The sequence below is a fragment of the Pieris brassicae genome, chromosome 9 (assembly GCF_905147105.1).
Source record: "Pieris brassicae chromosome 9, ilPieBrab1.1, whole genome shotgun sequence".
Classification (NCBI taxonomy): Eukaryota; Metazoa; Arthropoda; class Insecta; order Lepidoptera; family Pieridae; genus Pieris; species Pieris brassicae.
In genome coordinates this window covers 6,860,230-6,880,395 of record NC_059673.1, presented here as the reverse complement: position 1 = coordinate 6,880,395, position 20,166 = coordinate 6,860,230, and the positions used below count along the sequence as shown (strand labels likewise).

At 34.5% G+C, this 20,166-nt stretch overlaps 1 protein-coding gene across 5 annotated transcripts in view; it reads left to right on the top strand.

Annotated features, from left to right (window-relative positions):
* The first annotated feature begins 2,305 nt into the window (after nucleotides 1-2,305).
* The window catches only part of LOC123714025 (myocyte-specific enhancer factor 2), a 49,939-nt gene continuing 32,078 nt past the window's right edge, over nucleotides 2,306-20,166 (top strand). For 2 of the 5 annotated variants that reach the window (XM_045668029.1, XM_045668028.1), the window contains exon 1: nucleotides 2,307-2,503. The gene's annotated coding sequence lies outside the window, so the exon portion shown is untranslated. Of the gene's footprint in view, nucleotides 2,504-20,166 lie in introns of all 5 variants that reach the window. The other 3 variants (XM_045668031.1, XM_045668032.1, XM_045668030.1) reach the window with 2 other exon arrangements.

The window sequence follows — 20,166 nt, the reverse complement described above, 5'->3', positions numbered from 1 at the left end:
TTAAAGGCACTTTCTGCCGCACTCTGTGGACCAGCTGCGAGTAGAGGTATATCTAAACCTACACCACTTAGGGCCCTAGAAAAGATCGTACAGTTCCTTGAAATGGCGACAACACGCTATCCCTGATAGATTTCAAAGTGAGTCTGCTCGAGCCACATAAAAACACTTCGTCGATTTCTGGTTGTAACATAGTCGTTTCCTACACAAGAAATGTACTGGTACCATTACTGGCTATCTCTACATACGGAAGTCAAACATACGTATATATTTAATATTCTTTCGTACCAAAAGAGTCTCTAACTAGAATTCATAGAATTTATGGCAAACAATACGAAAAGGCTTATCATAGGTACCAACTTTATATTGAAACCTTTCGTGTCCTAGATATATTTTGCCCGTAAATCCACTATGCATTTGTCGTGGTATCAACTAACGAAGTCCATACTATAAAAAAAACTGTTTCTATGTGATATGTGTAAGTGAGAAAGAGAGCATTGGCCTCCGAAACTAAGAGAGATACTTTTGTTTAATAAGTATTAGAATATTTTCTTCTTTGCGGTACCGGTGACTACAGAGCTGGTCAGCAGGAATACAGCGAGGAAATGCTGCCAGCGTTAAAGGTACACTGCCACAGGGACCAAACTTTTTAATTTTGTTTTTATTAATTTTTTAATTACTTTTTATTATTACTATATAGGTTGAGACGAGACTTCTACTTTTCGAGCGGAAAATTCTTCGAAGAATCTTTGGTCCTGGAGGAACTTCATAACATCCTAGACGACGCCAACATCCTCCAATTTATAAAGTGCAACAGGCTCAAGTGGCTGGGACATGAGCACCGAATGGCGAACGACAGAACCTCAAGCCCCAAGGTTACTTACTGAACTCACAACTCGGTAGCAAGAGAAAACCCGGTAGACCGAGGCTGCGTTGGTGGAATGGAGATGTAAAGGACCTCAAAACAATAGGGGTTCGCAATTGGAAGCGGGAAGCCCTGGATTGATTGTGATGGCGAAGTGTACTTGAGGAGCCTAAATTCTACAAGGGGCTGTATAACAATTGATGATGATTGAAAGAAAACAATTTTTTAACCGGATTAAAGCTATTTGTATTATAAATCTATAATTATTTACATAATTTTAAATTGTGACACCGTGATCACGCACGCTGTAAAGCACTCGAAACTTCGGAAAACTTTAAATTTCCAATTATGTAAATAATTATAAGTTAAATTTATAAATTAAATAATACGAATAGCTTTAATCCGGTTAAAATTGTTTTCTTTCAATGTGTAAGAGCTATGTTAAGAACACAATACAATTGATGATTATGTTGGGACTGTATATTTGATTGTTATGATTACTAATAAAGTGAGAAAACACGAAATTCACTTAAAAAGTGAGAAAGTATATAAATGTTTATCAAAAATAGCTTTTGTTCAACCGCATAGTGAAACGTCTAAATAATTTCTAATAAACATAGGTGTGTCACCACAAACATGTCACCTTAATTTATGTAAAACGAAGATTTCAGCTTCAACTCCAACTTGAGATCGCGTTCGGCAATCTTGAAAAAGTGATTAGATGCATGTGTACTTTGAAAATGGTCTTTATTTTGTAATCCATAGGATTTAATTTAGTACAGATCGATGTGATTGTTATGAAATCCGACGTGGGTGTTTAATGGTTGGAAGTTGAGGCCTGGAGACAGCTGTTGCCCCCTCGGGCGTACTAAGGATTTTGTTTACAGCCTTCTAATCACGTCGACTATTAGGTGTCACATTTATTTGGTCCTTCTACGTTTCCAACATATAGAAAGTCATAATACTGTATTGTTCAATGAGACTAAGACAGGAGTGAAGTCAGCTCAGTAATTAATGTCTCGTTGACACCATTCGATTCTCTTTCAACAGTGATTAATTGCGCTGTTTATCTACGCCATAGGTATAATAACCTCGACTGGCAATCGCCCAATAAGTTGAATGCTGTCATAAAATATCTTCCTCTAAATCAACAAATAAATCGCAATAGTCACTTAATCGCATTAACGTTTTATAAAAGTATCATGCATATTTAATACGGGGAAAATTTGTCGTCATTTTCTGCCCGCAAGCACACGCCCAAGCTGAAGAAAGCTTTGTAGGGCGGGCGACTTCCTCGACGCTGGCGCCTCTAGCGCTTGCCGCGCGAACTAGTTATCACACGGCCATTGGCCGCCATCTGTGACGTCACGCGTCCACCGACCAATGGCAGCGAACGGTCTCGCGGCCGGCCGCAGTTCTGTCTCCGTCGCGCCTTTGCTCGAGTTGTGTTTCGCTCTCAGCCCCTACCCCCCACGCCCCGCGCTCGACTCGCCCGCATTCTAGTCGTGGGTGTCGCGCTGTGCAGTCCTCGCGTGTGCCGCTCAACTTAGTGCGCCGTTTGTGAGTGCTTTAGTTTTCGCTCGAGTGACAGTGTGACGACGAAAACCAGTAGCCCATCGCGGAGGATGTTAACAGCTCACGGTGAGTGATAACTATAAAGTCGGCGGACTCTTATCTCCCAATAGGCGCCACGTGAACGCGCTCTATTTATAAAATGTAAACACTCCGCTAATTTGAATTAGAGACGATATCGCAGTATTGGATGTAGTGCGGACACACGTCTCACAATCGTACGTAATAGACTGCGACGGCCAAGATTGCTGAGTTCCTGTAAGAGGATCGTGTCGTTTAGCCGTGCTATTGTACGATATGTAATGAAATAATTTGTAGAATGCTGTTGCAGTCATTTGTTCCAACGATACAATAAAGTCGGCCGGTCGGGCTGGTTGTCGTCAGCACGATAACGTGACCTTGGAGCGCAGTGCCGCGAATACCGGCCGGCGCTGGAGGCACACTCTGAAAATAATCAGACAAGGGACGGCAATCGGCATACATACATTAAATATTAATTGCTATGCATAATTACTTCGTTTAGTAGTTTTTAATACAAAAAAAAACTTATTAGAACTTAAATTTATTCTGTATGTACAGTTGACAAAATTTAATTATCTACTATAATACGGGAGCCGTTGGTCGCGCTTCAATTAAAGACTAACGACTGTATTTAAATGACTAATAATGTTCAATGAGTAATTGTAATGAACATACCCGTCATAGTTCCAGAATCCCAACACATAATGCGAAATTTCTGTGAATTGAATACGCAAATCTTTGTAGAACAAAGCGTAGGTTCTGTTATTTTCCTTTTGATTGCATGTTTACGGCCGGCATTGCACATACTCATTACTTATACGCTCCTAGGAGTGTAGGTTGTGGATTTATTATATGTCAGTCTTGTATGTCCGGCTGGGTTACCTCGATATGGGCAGGTTCGAGCTCTCGGCTCTTGTCGTTCCACATACTTGCATCTTTGAATTTACAATAATGGTCACTAGGTCCCTCGGACATAAGCTTGTTTTAATTTTTTTAAACAAAACATCACACACAAGCGCAATGATATTATCTCGGTAATGGGCAATTTATTCTAATACTATATCTTACGATAGTTTAATTCGTCCTTCAAGACTCGCTTGATAACAAAAAACTTGGCGGCAAAAACAAAACTTCGTAAAATTATGAAGATTTGGGATTCTCATTTGCACTTACTCACACATGTTTGAATGTAGCACTTGGCACATTAGCATCACCATCTTTGTCCGCGTACATAAGATAACGTAGGCGTGAGAGGGACGGGTATGATTCGCATCGCGCAAACCGGCCATGCGAGATGCTCAGTCGTATCATAAATATTAATCAGGCGCTGCTGGTGTCAACAGCCACCGCGTAACGTGATATTGCCTCGATGCGCTTCTTGCCTAGTACTCGCCGTGCGGGAGCCAGACAAGTCTATACTATCGAAGGACATGACAATCAACAGACAAATAGCTACTGGTGCCAGTCCGATATTATAATAATGTATGCAATTATTTGTACAATTTAATATTTCAACAACTAATATAAACTGGTATAATTATATTTTCCATTTCTGTGATAAATAAAAGACTGGAAGATCTTTCATTTAGGAGTGAATTGAATTCTGAAAGTAAAGCGTACGTTTAATTTAAATTCACATTGTTATTCAGTGCAAATAATTGTACTGCAAATAATTAACCAAGTAGAAATTATGATAATAGTTATCGTATGCACATCCGTTTGTGCTTACGCATCCAGCCATGACCTGCCCTACAACTTCATTGGTTTATTTTATTAATACATTACTTTTGTAATTTTTTTCTTTCTCGCAATCAGAATAAATTTGTAAATATGTTTTTTGGTATAATTATACTTCATGCTGACTTATTATTATTTAATAAACTTAAATTAATTAAGTCTTATATAAATATAAAATAGCTTTTGGTTTATCGCGTATTAGATAGATAGATTATTGTTTATTGTTTTAGAAGCGTTTGTTGTATCATAAAAAATTGTTGTCTATATTATATACGCAATTTCACATAATTTTATTTGAAAATAAAAATCTCACCTCTTTAAATATTTAAGTAAATAAACAAGTCTTATTTGAATCTGGTTTGAATGCTTCATAAAACTGCAAATTAAAAAACAATTGGACATAGATAAAAAAAACGATTACGTAATTTAAATTTAGAATTTATTTATTAATTAACGGTAACATTTATTCTGTGGTTTTATTCGCTGCGATCACTTACAATTACTTGTGTGGGTGTGTAGATTAATGCACGTGTGTGCAACCCTCGAAGATGTTCGCGCTCAACTGTTTTCTTTTTTATCGACATTATCGTTCGGTTTATTACCAGCCGTGTACGTTCCATGTTGTATTTCAAGATTAATAATGAATTAATTAAATATAGATATTTAAAAATGGTCCGTTGTACAAATATACGCATATCTAATTGACTTCTAAAGGATTTTATCTATTATATTCATGTTAGACCTTATAGTCAATACCAATAAAGTTTAGCTATTGTTAATACGATAATTTGCTACTACACAAAAAGTGCAGGAAAGGCATCTTTGTATTCACTTCAGATAAGGAAGCGTTAATGATTAGTGATACACGAGTTACGACCTTACGATAACGAAATAGGGCGCACTTTTATTTGAGTAGCTGTTAGGACTTGTTACTTATTTACATATAACCCACTTGAAATAAGAGTCACGAGTTATTGCGTAACAGCGGGAGGTACTATATCACAGAGTTCACATCGATTGTCAAATTAATTTATACTAAATAGTTTTAATCGTCAAGCGCTTATATAGTTGAATTAAAGCGTAAAGCGATGGCTCTGGCTTTTACGACAAACAAGGTATACAAATCAAAATTCCAATAAACGTATTGAAATTCTATATCTTCTAGATGTCCTAAGGCCCTGGTATAATTTGACGAAATGCCGTAGTGATTAGAAAACAAAATTTTCCCTGACAATGAGACACAAAAATATGTCTTTTCTATTTTTTATCTCATTTCTATCTACAACGCTGTTTTTTTTGTATAGATTCAGTTTTAATGTTTTTCACTTTTATCTTTTGTAACGTTATTTGACTTCACTGTACGAGCAAGTACTAATTGCGTGTAGATAAAAATCCATTGGTACAGTCGGGCTTTGAACTCACGACCCGTTTGAGAGTGTGCATACACTTTTATCTTCAATATTGTTTTATAATACATAGGTTCTTTACGTCAAATTTACTCTGATTTAATTTTTGCAAATAATCTAACAAGTGTTATCAAACATTTACAAGGTTACTTAACTAATCAGCAAATAAATTGTAAATAAACAAATTACAATATTTGTTATATTAGTATATATTTTTTTTTATTTTTTCTATACTATTTATTAGATATATATATATATATATATTTTTTTTTCTATACTATTGTGTGTGTGTGTGTGTGTTATTATATTACATAAGTATCTTTCTAAAAACCTTTGATCAGTGGTGATTCGAATGTAGAACCTCTAACATGCCTTAAGAGAAGTTGTTTTTGCTATGAAAAGAAATATTTTTTTAATGTAAAAAGAGTGTAAATAAAGCAGTGTTGGCCTAGTGGCTTTAGCGTGCGACTCTCATCCCTGAAGTCGTAGGTTCGATCCCGGCTGTGCACCAATGGACTTTCTTTCTATTTGCGCATTTAACATTCGCTCGAACGGTGAAGGAAAACATCGCGAAGAAACCGGCTTGCCTTAGGCCCAAAAAGTCGACGGCGTGCGTCAGCCACTGAAGGCTGTTCACCTGCTTGCCTATGAGATTATGAAATGATCATAAAACAGATACAGAAATCTTAAGACCAGACCTAAAAAGGTTGTGTTGATTTATTTTATAATGTAAATAAATTTTATAGCGTTTTTTTTTAAATAAACGGAAAAGAACACTTGGTCACCATTTCGTTACTGGATTCGCCGCCAAAATAGTTTATGTATAAAAAAACGCTTAGTGCCTGACAAGGTTGTATGAAGGATTTACATGAGGTTGTTTGGAGTGTACCCATTTTACCAAGTTATATATCCAACTTTGTTTGTCTTGGGAATGGCAGGATACAACAAGTTAGAGGTAAGAGGCCTTACCACATTATACTTTACATAGAGGTAGTCTTTAGATACTGAATCGAGACTGGAGCTGCCTGTGACAAATAACGCGGTAAGCGGTCGCAATTGCTTGCAGTGCCTCGAGCGCGTACAAATGCACTCAAAGAAGCGCCATTTACGCGTGTCTTGCGCTCCCTGAATGTTATTGCATGTGAGACGGATATATGTAGGCTGGCTGAAATTACAAGAATTGCAATTTTTAATTAGATATAAAAAGGTTTAGATTTTTAGTTTAATTTTAACCTACATAGTAATTATAAATAAATATACATAATAAAACTTAAACAAATTTAAAAAGTTTGTTTGTGGCAGTGTACCTTTAACGTTGGTAGCATTTAATCGTTGTATCGCCGTACCTAATCCTTGGGCGAAGAAAGCACCAGCACTGGGGTCACCAGTACTATCTACCAGGCGCCAACTGAAATCTTTAATTAGCGCCTGTGCAATTGAACCCCATGGCCCAAGTCTCGTCTCCAAAGAGAACAAAATTGAAGATGGAGAAAAGACTCTTATATTTGAGCCGTTTATTATTTTCCGCCTGCTTTGCGGCCGACCCAGCTTCCTTGTCCGAGGGAGGTGAGGCGGGGCAACGTAAACACAAGTAGCATCCCAAAAAAAAGAAAATTCTAAATACTGTTTAATAATAATTTCTTTATTTCTCCTATCATTTGCTACAAACAATAAGATTACAGTTAACAACGTATTGGGAGGCTGGTTTCCAAACTAGGCTTCCATTCCTCAGCAAAGTCATACTGAGTGTTAACAAAAAATCCATAGATTTTATAAAAAATGGATATAAAATAAATGTTAAAAATATGTAAAGGTCTGACAGGTCCACGCTTCGATAATTCTGACGCACACTTATTGTGATAGATTGTAATTTCGAAATCTTCCGCACGTAGAGGCATGATGGATGAGGGCTTATCACTATTGATAACCTTAGTGTCTCCGCAATGCACATACATATATCTTAGCATACACGCAAAAAAATATTAAACGCGATATAATTGACTTATGTACCTGCGTACACATAAAGTAAAAATTCAATGATAACATTCGTGAATTCGTAATATTTATTTAGCATGATAACGATAATGTGTTAAGTCGACACGTGTTTGATTACATAATTCGAAAGTGACGTCATGAATTCGCTTCCGGAGCAATTTTTTGTATGATATGCGCTGTGCAAAATTTCGTAAATTTTTTGTTCATTGTAAAATGTATCTTATAACTGAAACAGTTAGACGCAATTTCGAAATGAAAACGATTTAAAACCATCTGTTACGTTGCTTATAAATATGTATTATTTTAATTCTTAAATAATTAATTACCACTAGGTTTACCTCTATAGTTGAGATTGAGAAGATCTATGGAGGAATTGTTATTTCTTAAGGTAAACTTTGTGAAGGACGGCGTGGAGGAAATGACGTACGCGTTTCCTCCCGTCCCGCCTATGAAGATACAGAGTCGCAGAAATTTATTGTTAGGTTACGGGTCGTATTTCCCGTTTAGGTTTACGATTCGATATGATAAAGTGGTGGAAAATAATAATTAATGTAATCAATTTAAATGTTTAATAATTTCATATCAAATATCATAAATTATAAGTTTTACCAGGGTTGCAGAAAATTCTGAAGTTAACAGAATGCAACACAATTGTTGACAATATGATAACGCGACCCCGCATTGTCTTAACAAGCGTACCTTTCAAGGTGTTACGGTAATTACGTTTATTGTTTGACTACAGAGTCAATAGAGTTGCAAATAACAATAAATTATAATAAATAGAGCAAGTGACAATGTGTTTGTAGAGCGAATGTTCGTGAATTATGCGTATGCAATAAAAAAAATGATTTATGATATTGTTTCTATTTCGTGATCATTTCTTTGCTTAAAGGTCAAGTAGCCATAGCTGTCACACGATTTTACCGACTAACACATGCTGTCTCACGATGTTTTCCTTTTCGAGCGAGATTTTGCTTCACCTAGAAAGAAAAGTTCATTGGTCAATCTATCGCCCAACACTGGTCGTAATCAAAAATCATTTATTCATATAGATAACATTGTTTATGACCGTCAAAAACAGAAATTTATATAAAATGCTTCTAATTTTACATTTACTGCCAGTTCTCACATGAAAAGCATTGAACGGAAGAGAAGAACTGGCAATAAACTCTCCGCCACTCTTTTTAATCGCCAAGTTTTTGTCTACACAACGTTTGTAAGGAGCTGCAACCATTACACCATGTTCCACATGACATCTTAAGTAATATGAATTGAGTTAAAAGTTACTTTGAAAGCTCAGAATGTTAAGAGTATTGTCTTTTATTAACATAGCTTTTACACATTGAAAAAATTGTTTTTTACCGGATTAAACCTATTTGTATTATTATAAACTTATAATTATTTATACACAATTTTAAATTTAAATTTGTGGTCACCGTAAACCGTCAACCACGCACGCCGTAAAGCACGTGAAACGTCGGGAAAATTTAAATTTAAAATTATGTAAATAATTATAAGTTTATTATAGTACAAAGAGCTTAAATCCGGTTAAAAAATTGTTTTATTTCATTTTAAAAAGTATTTCAAAATCAAAGGTCTGCCATCGCACCATCTCTGGGCTTAGAGGGCCATGTACATGTCACTAGGCCAACACTGCTCACTATTTCAATACAAAATACAGGTCTCAGGTCCTCATTATTTGCTCGGTAAGCTCACTGTTGAAAATCAGATGCTGTCGTGTTGGATATGAATGAAGTCTTTCGGCTGTTTTCGGTAGACATCGGAAACGCTCGTGTATTTCCAAGGTCGGCGGGTGTCCTCATTTCCACTGGGATCGATGGGTGCCTCACCCCAAAATTTTCAACTACTGCCACGCTTTTCGTGCGTTTTCAATGTCAACAAAATCGTTTGGTCTATATTGCCTCCTTCCGTTACAATTGGCTATTACGAAAGTCTGATTCCACGGCGTAGAACTTTTTAGTTACGCTTGATTTGAGCTTAGTCATTGGATGTATGGTGTAAAAAGTTGATGCCTAAATTGTTATTTAATTTTTTACTTTTGTTAAGTGTTGATTCGCTATTTTTCCCTATTGATAGGCAAATATTTCTAAATAAATGTGCATATAAAATTCTATTCTAATTAATGAAATATATAATAAACTATTCTAAATGTATGCGAATAATTTAAAAAAAATACATATTTTTCAGTGGAAGCGTATAAACTGCGTATAAATATAACAACTGAATTGTGGTTGCCTAGCAACGGATTAACATGTCAATTGTCACGTTATCAATAGTCTTTGTAAGAGCCCTTCATATTTATTGTGTGATGTTGATTAAAAAAGGATTTTATTTAAAATTTCTTCAACTTTAAACTTACTATTTTTGAGCGGCAAAATGTCAAACATCACAGAGAAAAACTTGGTCTGACAGCTGTAAAACTTGCTTAAATGCTTATAATTAGTGTAATTTGTTCTTTAAACAATATATTATATCAAGAATCCCCTTCACGCTCTAGCACACATTGATCACAAAAATGCAGTTTGATACTAAAACATTTATATTTTTAAATGAAATCGTGTTATTATTGTTGGGCTTATCTATTATTACATTAGAAGGCTATGATAATAATATATCCAAATATCTTAACAAGTTAATTATATTTTATTAAGTAATTTGGTCATAATATATAACTATTATAACTTCAAGAAGAAGAAACATTATGATAAGATAAAGATAATGCATGATAAACTGAAAACTACGACGGAATGATATTTTTTCTATACCAAAATTTAAATTTACTATAACATTTTAAATAAATTTAATTTCCAATTATTCTTAATTTTTGACATATTACGCAAAGATAAAAAGTACGTGATTAACATACATGTCTTACTATTTTTGTAGTTCCAAATCAATATTTTCTTTAATTAGCAAATGAAACCGCTTTCAGTGCAACCTATTCGTCACATGTCACTTGTCAATAGCTACACGAGAAATATTTCATCAATTTATATATACGCATGTAATAATTTCAAAACAGGGCCTTTTGTATTTATTTACAAAAGCTTGACAACGCTCAGCTTTGTTACTTAAGATTAAAAAGATTTAACGTGACAAGCACTTATAGGCAAAACATGACAAACACGAAGAGAAGAGAGATGAGAGAGAATAAAAACCAAACGAATTTTTTTTTCATTACAATAACGTTTTTTTACCCCATTACTATTAGTTCGAGAAGTTAGGAAATCTGATTTCTGCGCCTCTCATGATCCTCTGGTCGCGTCTGAAATCTGTAGTATGATTATCCACTACACAGCACAGCCTAAACAACCAATATCAATAGAGGTTGCCCGGATATTTCGATTTGAATTTTTTTTTTGAAGACGATACCACTGAATTACAAAACTAGAAGAATAATAAGCTTGTGATGTGAAACTCAACGTTGATAACATGATAACTGTGTACTTCCTCGTTTTGTGTATTGCAAAACTGCATTGTCTGTTTACTTCCTTACCCCCTGACCTTGACGCTCGAGTGACGACAACCATTTTTTACTTTTACCGGGACCATCAACCCATAGACAATTAATTTTTCGATACATACGGCGTATTTTTAATAATTAAATGTAAATAAATAGTTTGTATATTCTATTCTTTTAAAGTAAACAGTTTTTATACAAAGATGTTTGTTCGACTGCATACGTCAAGCGTAAAATATTGCATGCATGTTTCGAGTCCTTCAAAGAAATTCACAAAAAACTGGTGCGAAAAACCGGACTGACCAACTTCAGACCTTACTCTTCCATCCATAAGCGCGACCCTGAGGAACTCTTCAATGTTAAGTATCCAAGAAGAATGCGTTTTCTTATTTACTCAGCCTAGATAAAAGGTATTCGAGCGTTTGTATGTCATGATAGAAAAATGAATCAAAATCAGTGATTCGTTAATATTGTGAAAATCAAGGAAGCTGCACGGAAAGTCAGGAAAACTTTATAACCTGCGTTTAAATATACCGAAATATTATATATTTTTTATTATGTATAATAAGTGAGATTTACATGATGATACAATCAAAGTTACGTACTAGGACACCATAAGATGCTTCTAATTCTCGTAACAGCACAGTATGCGAACTTGAGTTTGGAACGAAGCGGTAAAAGTTTTGAATGTTCGAAATTCAAGTGTCTGCCGACCGAGTTCGCTTCAATTAATGAAAATGATTAATATTAATCTGCGAAGACCGTTGGCGCCTACTCATTGCACTACTTCATACAATAATCCTTGGTTATGATGTCCTTTGGCAAAAAGAGTGGCAATTATTAGAGCAAGCGTCTGCAGTCAACCTCAAATTCGCCATGCCACAGACTACACAATACCAGCCAAAGTAGTTCAAAACGTCATAATGAAAAAAAATAGTTTGATTCACAAAAATGTTGCCTTTTCAATATATAAAATTTATATAATTAAAGGTATATATTTAAATTTATTTACATAAATTTCCTTCCTTATTAATTATATTACCGTATTAACATATTATGCGTGTTATACAAAAAATATGCCAAATATTATTCAAGGTAAAACGAATGGTATATATAAAATGTTTAAATAGGTGAACATACATTATTTACATAGTTCAAGATTTCTTTTTGACTTATTATGTAGGTAACAATCTGTCTACAAATAATATCAGTACGGATACCGGAAAACTTCTTGAGCATTAAACAAGAGAGTGGGGGAAACGGGACACAAATGTCAACTCACAACTGATTAACCAATCACGCGATCGACATGTCACTCCCGCCGCCTCGAACCACAGCCCCCCCCCCCCCTCTGACCCCCTCCAAGTGATACCTAAAAATCGCTTCTGCGCAAGCAAGGACAATTGTTCAAGATGTTTGCCGGTATCTATAAATGAGTAATATTTTTTTATGTCTGCCGAAACATAATCATGATTTATGTTAAATAATTCATGTATTTTGAATCTCTTAGTGTTTTTGTTCTTTACTTATCTAGTAGGTACTGGTTCTAAAGTGTACTTTTATAGTTTTATTAAAAAAGTATATAACAACTTGTCTAGAACAGTGTTTCCCAGCCTTTTTTGTGCCATGCCACCTCAGCCTTATGCCAATGTAACATATTATATATAAATTGTACTGTCCTCTTAAGAAACTTAGGTTTTAGGGAATGACTGAAATTGTTAACGAAACACAGTATGAAAATTTTCAAAACATAATGAAAAACTAAAATGAATTCCAAATAATTTAAATAAATTTTCTAATAGCGTTAACAATCATATTGCGTTTGTATTTTCGTAAGTGTAAATAAGTCAATCATAATGCCTTCAAGTTTACAAGTAAAATAGGATAACTACTATTGCTTAGGGTCTATAAGGTCTATTATACAAATCAAAATTGTATAATAGACGTTATTACGGGCGGACTTCGTCGTTGAATATTGATTCATAATGGTTACCCATAATGTGTATATTTTTCAATTACGCTGACTTCAAATATGTATATGAATATAGCATAAAAAGTATCAAGAGAATATTAAACCGTTCAGGTAAATAACATTTCTAATTAATGTATTTTTTTTTAAATTTCAGTTATGTTAAAAAAACATTTGTACGAGTACTACATTACATTACATAATTTTTTACGATACTACTGGACCTGCGGCGACGGAATGAAGGTCTTCCAATTGTTCCACTTATTCCTCGCCACAATATTCCATATTCGATCCCGTTTATTCCATCTTCCCAACTATCTATTGGGAGACCTCTCTTTTTCTTCCCACTAGGCGTACTTAAATTTGAGATATTACCTTCATACAATTACTAAACAAGTATTACATCATTTCCGTCTGAAAATAAAATGAAAATACGAAATATTTAATAATATAATCACAATGTGAAATTAAATCGCTGGCGATGAATAATAGGAAATTAAAATATTGTAGCCATTAAATAAACTTTGTCCAACAATGTACTTAAACGTGATACAACATTATTGAATTAAGATATTTTTAATTTTGTTTAATATTTCCGGATTTCAAACTAATTTTAACTTTTATTCCATATATGTAAGACACTATTTTTAACTTACAGCGGAAACGAGAGGTTTGCCTTAAGTTTAAAGACCTTAAAATATTAATTAATGATTACTACCGAAATTTAAAATTATAATAAACGAGTCTTTTTTTTGTAAGTTACGAAAGTTTTCGGCCACCAGCCATAGACAGGCCATACCCCTTACTAAGCAGCGGTTTTTGTTAGTAGGTTAGTTGCTGACCTAAAAATATAATAGATAATTTAGCCGTTCATTCGTAAACCAGTCTAATTGTACTGTTTAACTACAGAACTTCTGACAAATTGCGATGCTGAGACCAAAAGAGACGGACTTTAGTTAAAACGGTGTAATTGTTTTATTATTAAAAGAAAATTAATTTTATTATTTCAATCAGCCATCTACAATCAGGCGTTAGGCTTTTATCAGAATTTATGACTTTGATCAGACGATTTTCAGGCAATTATGTAATGCAAATCCAATGATTTGTTTTCCCTCCGTAACTCGAAAATTAAAATACAATTGAATGATGCTGTTGGATGATGGAAACGCTTTTGTGAGCCCTCGTAGGCATGTCATATAATAGTATCTCTAAAAAAATTTAAAACTATAAAAATCTTATCTTTCGCATCGTGTCTCACATATAAATTGCAAATTATTGCATGCATAATTTATTAAGTTAAAAATTTGACTAGACGACCTCTAGTATTAGGTGGCAAAATCAGAATTAGCTAGAATTGCGGAAACATCTTAATCATTTTTTTGTGCGTACTTCACGGTCAGTGTCGACTTGCGGCCTTGTTTGTCGAGGCACGTCTCGTCCGAATAGTTACATAATAAACATCGATTAACTCTAATGAATAATAAGGCAGTCGATTCTAATCGAGTCAGGTTTAAAGGTCATTGGGATAGGTAGAATTAGTGAAATCACTTCGATCCTATACTACAGTGCTTCAATAATAGCTTTTCTTAACATGCTTGTACCTACTAATCTAATAGTAGAGAATAAATCATATATGTTACTAGGTCAATCCTTTACTTACCAAAAAATATTATTTTATACAGAAAAAAAATGCTAATTTTATGGCAAATACGAGTTACAGAAGCAAACATTTTAAATAAGCAAACATTTATTAAAATAATAGATTTAAGGAATTTTGGCATTCCATATTCAAACTTGAAAGTAGTAATTGCACAAATCATACAATCCATACCTCGATAAATCTGTTTGTGCAAGTGTTAGTAAACACGACCGCAGATAACCTAAGCACAGATACCAACAAGACTCAAGAATTGCATAGAGTCAACGACACATGAGTAACATTAGTATTATCAGACTCGTCATTGGATGGCGACGTCCGTGTATTTTTAGCCTAGGCCACACTAAAAATAGTTCACTGTACAACGGTTATTACTGAATTAATATTTCTAAAAATGGATCGTCTACGCGCGAATGATAACGCGACCGAGACCGATAGTAGCGTATGACGTGTGGCGGCCATCTTTGGATGTTTGTTTTCTTTTTTGTTTAGTGTTGTTACATGTTTTCGGCCAGATGTAGTCTTTGAACTCATTTAATATTCAATTATGGAAACTATATCATTTGTTACTAAATTTCAGCCGATTTCAATTAGATTAAAATTAATTATTTTCTAATTCACTCTACGTATTTAACCTTGAATATCGAATTTCAATTTGCGAATTGGTGATAAGAGAGAGGCTGTGTCGCTGAATTTAATAAGATAGAGTCGAGATAAAGCAACTATGTAGTACACGAGTGAAAAGGTATAAAATCTCTATTGGAATTAATGAACATCGACTTTTATATATGTACAGTAGAGTTCAAATTGGCGTGAAGACACTCCCATGCGATAACCTGCCCATCAATCGTTTTTCCACATAAACTGGTAAACGGGTCACTTGCCTGAAATGATCTTTACACACGCATTCAGTATTTGTACGGATATTTAATAGATTACTTTTGCACAAGTTAATCATTGGAAAATTTATAAAATTTTAATCTGTATAACGACTGTCTATGATAACACAAGTTTATAGATAATCTGGCCTTGTCATATACATAATACGTCAATTGTCAGCTGTCAGTGATTCCGCCATAATCCTTTCTCCTACTACGTAGAGCTCTAGATCTGAAAAATTTGGGGGTAATTTTATGTTTATTTCGAGATGTCTATGTAAGTAACTGCTCGATAGTTTTATTCGTTGTGTACAATGTTTTTTATTGTAAAATTGAGAGAATTCCACCGTAAAATATTTAACCAAACCATGTAAGGTAAATGTCAAACTAACCATAATTAACATGAGTACTTGTCGAGTATTTCATATAATTTTGAATTAAATAATATTTTACGAACGAATAAATATGTAAAACAACCTTATTTTGACTTACGTTTTCGAAAGCTTTTACTCAAGGCCCTGATAAACCTCTCTTGTCAGATCGCAAAAATATTGTATCAGATATCATTCAAAAAGGTTGCGTAAGTAAATTAATACAGTTCGTGATATTTTCGGTTATTGATACTTAACGTAAAAACAAATTTAAAGGTCCTATTTGTTAAACGTTTTATATGAAAAGCGTTAAGATTTCATATTTCCAATATGTGGCGATTTTAACGACTCAGGAGTCAAATTATTTGAATTTGAGCGGGAAAGCGGAATACAAAACAATTTTTTCATTATTTCTTGATAAATATCTTGACTCAACGTCCAATTTCTGAGTAACCATTTTGAGATTGCCTTAAATCCTAGTATTCGCTAATTACTTAATTGCTAGAAATTCTGTATTAATATTTATATACCCTGGCGGTCAACACATTTCCCTGTATGCTTAACTTTTATGGGGACCTTTGACCTCCAGTTATTCCCACTTATCTACTACAGAGGTTTACAGCGTATATTAATGCTATTTGTATTAACATCTTAATCATCGACTATAGATATATATATAATCAATGGCGCTATATCCTTTTTGGTCTGGACCTCAGATTTCTGTGTCTGTTTCATGATCATTTGTAAATTGAATAGGCAAGTAGGTGATCAGCCTTCTGTGCCTGACGCACGCCGTCGACTTTTTGGCTCTAAGGCAAGTCGGTTTTCTCACGATGTTTTCCTTCACCGTTCGCGCTAATGTTAAATATATTCGTAATATATATTTATACATTACTAATAGTTAAGATGTGGCGCTTGTGTGTGCCGTGAGAAGGAAATGTCTTAGGAACTCTTCAGATTAATCCTTGAACTTGTAATATACGCAATCAGCTTGAAAAGGGCCGAGCCATGCGATATTATCGTTACAAGGAGTGGAACACGAGTGGCGCCACTTATAATGTGCCCAGCGTAATGTCATCCAGGACATTAGTTAATTGATACATATCTCAGCTAATGATAACTGGAAGTACATACTATACTCCGAGCTTTCTGTTTGAAACAAATGAATAACCATTAATCCTCTCTAATTATGAGGTAAATGAAAGTTTTAATTAGTCTAGCAGCAGGCATATTATGTTAAATTTGAACAGCCTTTCTGGGAATTCTACTCTCTACTTCTTCCTACACTAGGTACATACAATACGATAGTGAGTTAGGTAGGCGTATTTATGAGCCCTCAATTCCGACATGACATGTAAATTATTGCTACACTTCTTTTATTGAAAACGAGAAGAGAGAATAAAAGATAAATCGGAATTATTGAGTGAATACCACTTCCGTTTCCTGTCTCGACTTCACCTTCTATAATTCTTATTTAAACCACGTATTAATGTAATTTTCTTGTTTCAGGTATGTTGGTCACGAGAAAACGGCATTTATTAACGTGTATTAAGGTTGTATTAACATTTTCCTTTAAGTATTGTTTTGTATTGTTCTTCTGTAATTACTCTGACGTCTTTGTTCAAAAAATGAGTTTCCGGAAGGGTCCAGTGTGTGCCATGTTGCTATATTGTAAATTCAATTGATGTATGCAAAACATACAAATAAAATCTGTTAGTACATACTACTTGTATAGAAAGCTATGAAGAAATACCTGGAAAGGTTTTTTAAAACTTTTGTTACAAACACATATAATTTTTTTTTGTGTTCTACTCCTCTGCCATTGTGTCCAGCGACTTCTTTCCATCTCTTATATTCTAAAAAGATACATAAAATAAAATCATAGTTCGTGTTGTGCGACTCATGATACGCCTCAGCTTCATCGGTAATATTATTTATTATTTACTCTATTCACGGGCGAGCCGGTGCGCAATTGATGCGAGACCCGTTCTTACACTTATGACAATTATTACAAAAAATTCCATGACAATATTAACTTTTTCTTTTAAATAACTCTTAAACAAACATTCCTTCAAACATATAACGTATATAAAACCAACCCTACTTAAGGGACGTTCTGTCCTTACTTATAACATATAACCTAATTTACACTGACCATATCAATAATATTATTTTCACAACATATAAGCATTTATTTATTTTCCATTTTTTAGTGCAGCAGGTAAAATTTAGAACCCTTCAAAGGGTCCTGGCCTCAGTATTGTAAAATGCTTGCTTGTTTGTTTTATATCGAATAAAGTCAAGCGAAAGACGACGACGAGGTTCGTGTCGCTTATTTATGATTGGTTAACAGCATCTCCAGTTAAACTCGCGACATAATATTACGTCCAAAGGGAAATAATGAAGAAGAGAAAAGCAAACAAAAGAGGATTGATTGGACAAACATCCTAGCGCAATCTGCTTTTGTTTGGTTTTCTCATTCTACATTCTACAAGCCTGAATGTCAGGTCTAAGAAGGAGATTCAGAAACTAGACTTATCACGAACTATGACTCTCGTAGTTCAAAATCTAATACATTTTTGATGAGATTCTCAACCTTATACACTTCTTTAGATATTTGCACACGAAAACAAATATTAAATTACCTTTAAATTCTTATAGGTGACGTCAAATTCCCGCATAGTTTTGGAACAATGCCCTTACGTTAGAACAACTGTACATTGTTAATCAATTGGCTTACAAGGTCACTGGGTTACTGAAACGTGTGCCATAATACATTACATTTTTATGCTTCATTTAAATTAACAAATAATTATTTTGAAGGTCGCATACAATTATGGTAATGTAAAGAAAATATTGTTTTGCAGAGAAATTTATATCTTTTGATTTCCTTTTCATGAATATAAGCGGAGGCATATTTTAGGCCATAGTGCAGTTGACAACTAACCAGTTTATAAAATGGACGTCTAGGGATAAAGTCTTAAGGATAAGTCTTCCTCTTAGTTAACTGCTTATACTATTCTTGTGGTTTAGCGAGTGATTATCAACCCATATACATACGTTTATATACCCATATACATACGGACATACGTTTTGATTCCCAGCTTTATATTTTGTACGCGAGCAATTTGCGCTAGAGTTCGCCGTCGTAACGTCCAGAATCGAGGTTCGCCTAAAAAATTATGAATGAAACAACAAATGCGTTTGCTCCATGCCATATTAAGAGAATGGTTCATGCAAATATGCACAAGAAAGTTTATTATCGCATAAATTATGAATTACAAACAATTTTTTTGAAAACAAAATTCAAAAACGTACCTTGATTTCATTAATTAATTTATATTCTGTTAATGTGGAAACTTTTTATCATTGAAAGTAAACCGCCGTATAGGGGCACAATTAAAAAGCCGCGAATTACGATCGTGTCAAGCATTTTTTCGATTTGAAAGTATAAAGAAAATTAAATTAAAATAAAACCATTCTATACTGTAAATATTAACAGTTGTCTATAGAACCATTCCATTATTTAAAACGGAATTATTGTTTTATAAAATGAATAGTTCTTGGTCATCACAATACAGCGGTGGTACTCCGTCACTTCCAATTCCGCTTTTAATATTTGGTGTTTATACCGCGCGAACACAAGTTTTTTTTTTTTGCTAATTTTTGAGGCTTATTTAGCCTTTCCATCCAAATGACCGGGAAACTGAAGCTCGTTCGATATGTCAACGCCAAGTATTCCGATGCTGGCTTTGGCTTTAAGAAGAGTGTCTTCGAAAAGAGGAGTAGCGACATAGGCAGTTTTTTTCGCGGAAAACGCGCAAACTTGTGTCTTATTGGGTTTAGTCTACCCCAGTCCGAGACTTCACGAAGTAGAGTTTCGACTTCAGACACAAGTTTGTTCCGGTACTCTTTGACTACTGCCCAGGAAATACCTACCCGGCCAGTGTAAAGAGTATCCCCAGTGCTGTCATCCGCATAGCAAATCAATGATATGTTGCAACATATCATTGATATGCAGAAGAAACAGGGTCTGGGATAGACAGCCTTGGATGCTGGGGGCATTCAAGGGTTTAAGCTCGGAACTTGCTCCGTCGATGACGACCCTGATGCTCCGATCGGCCAGAAAGCTGGAGATCCAGTCGCATAATTTCTCGGGAAGTCCGTAGGCTGGAAGCTTCGAGAGCAGTACTTTGTGCCACACCCGATCGAAGGCT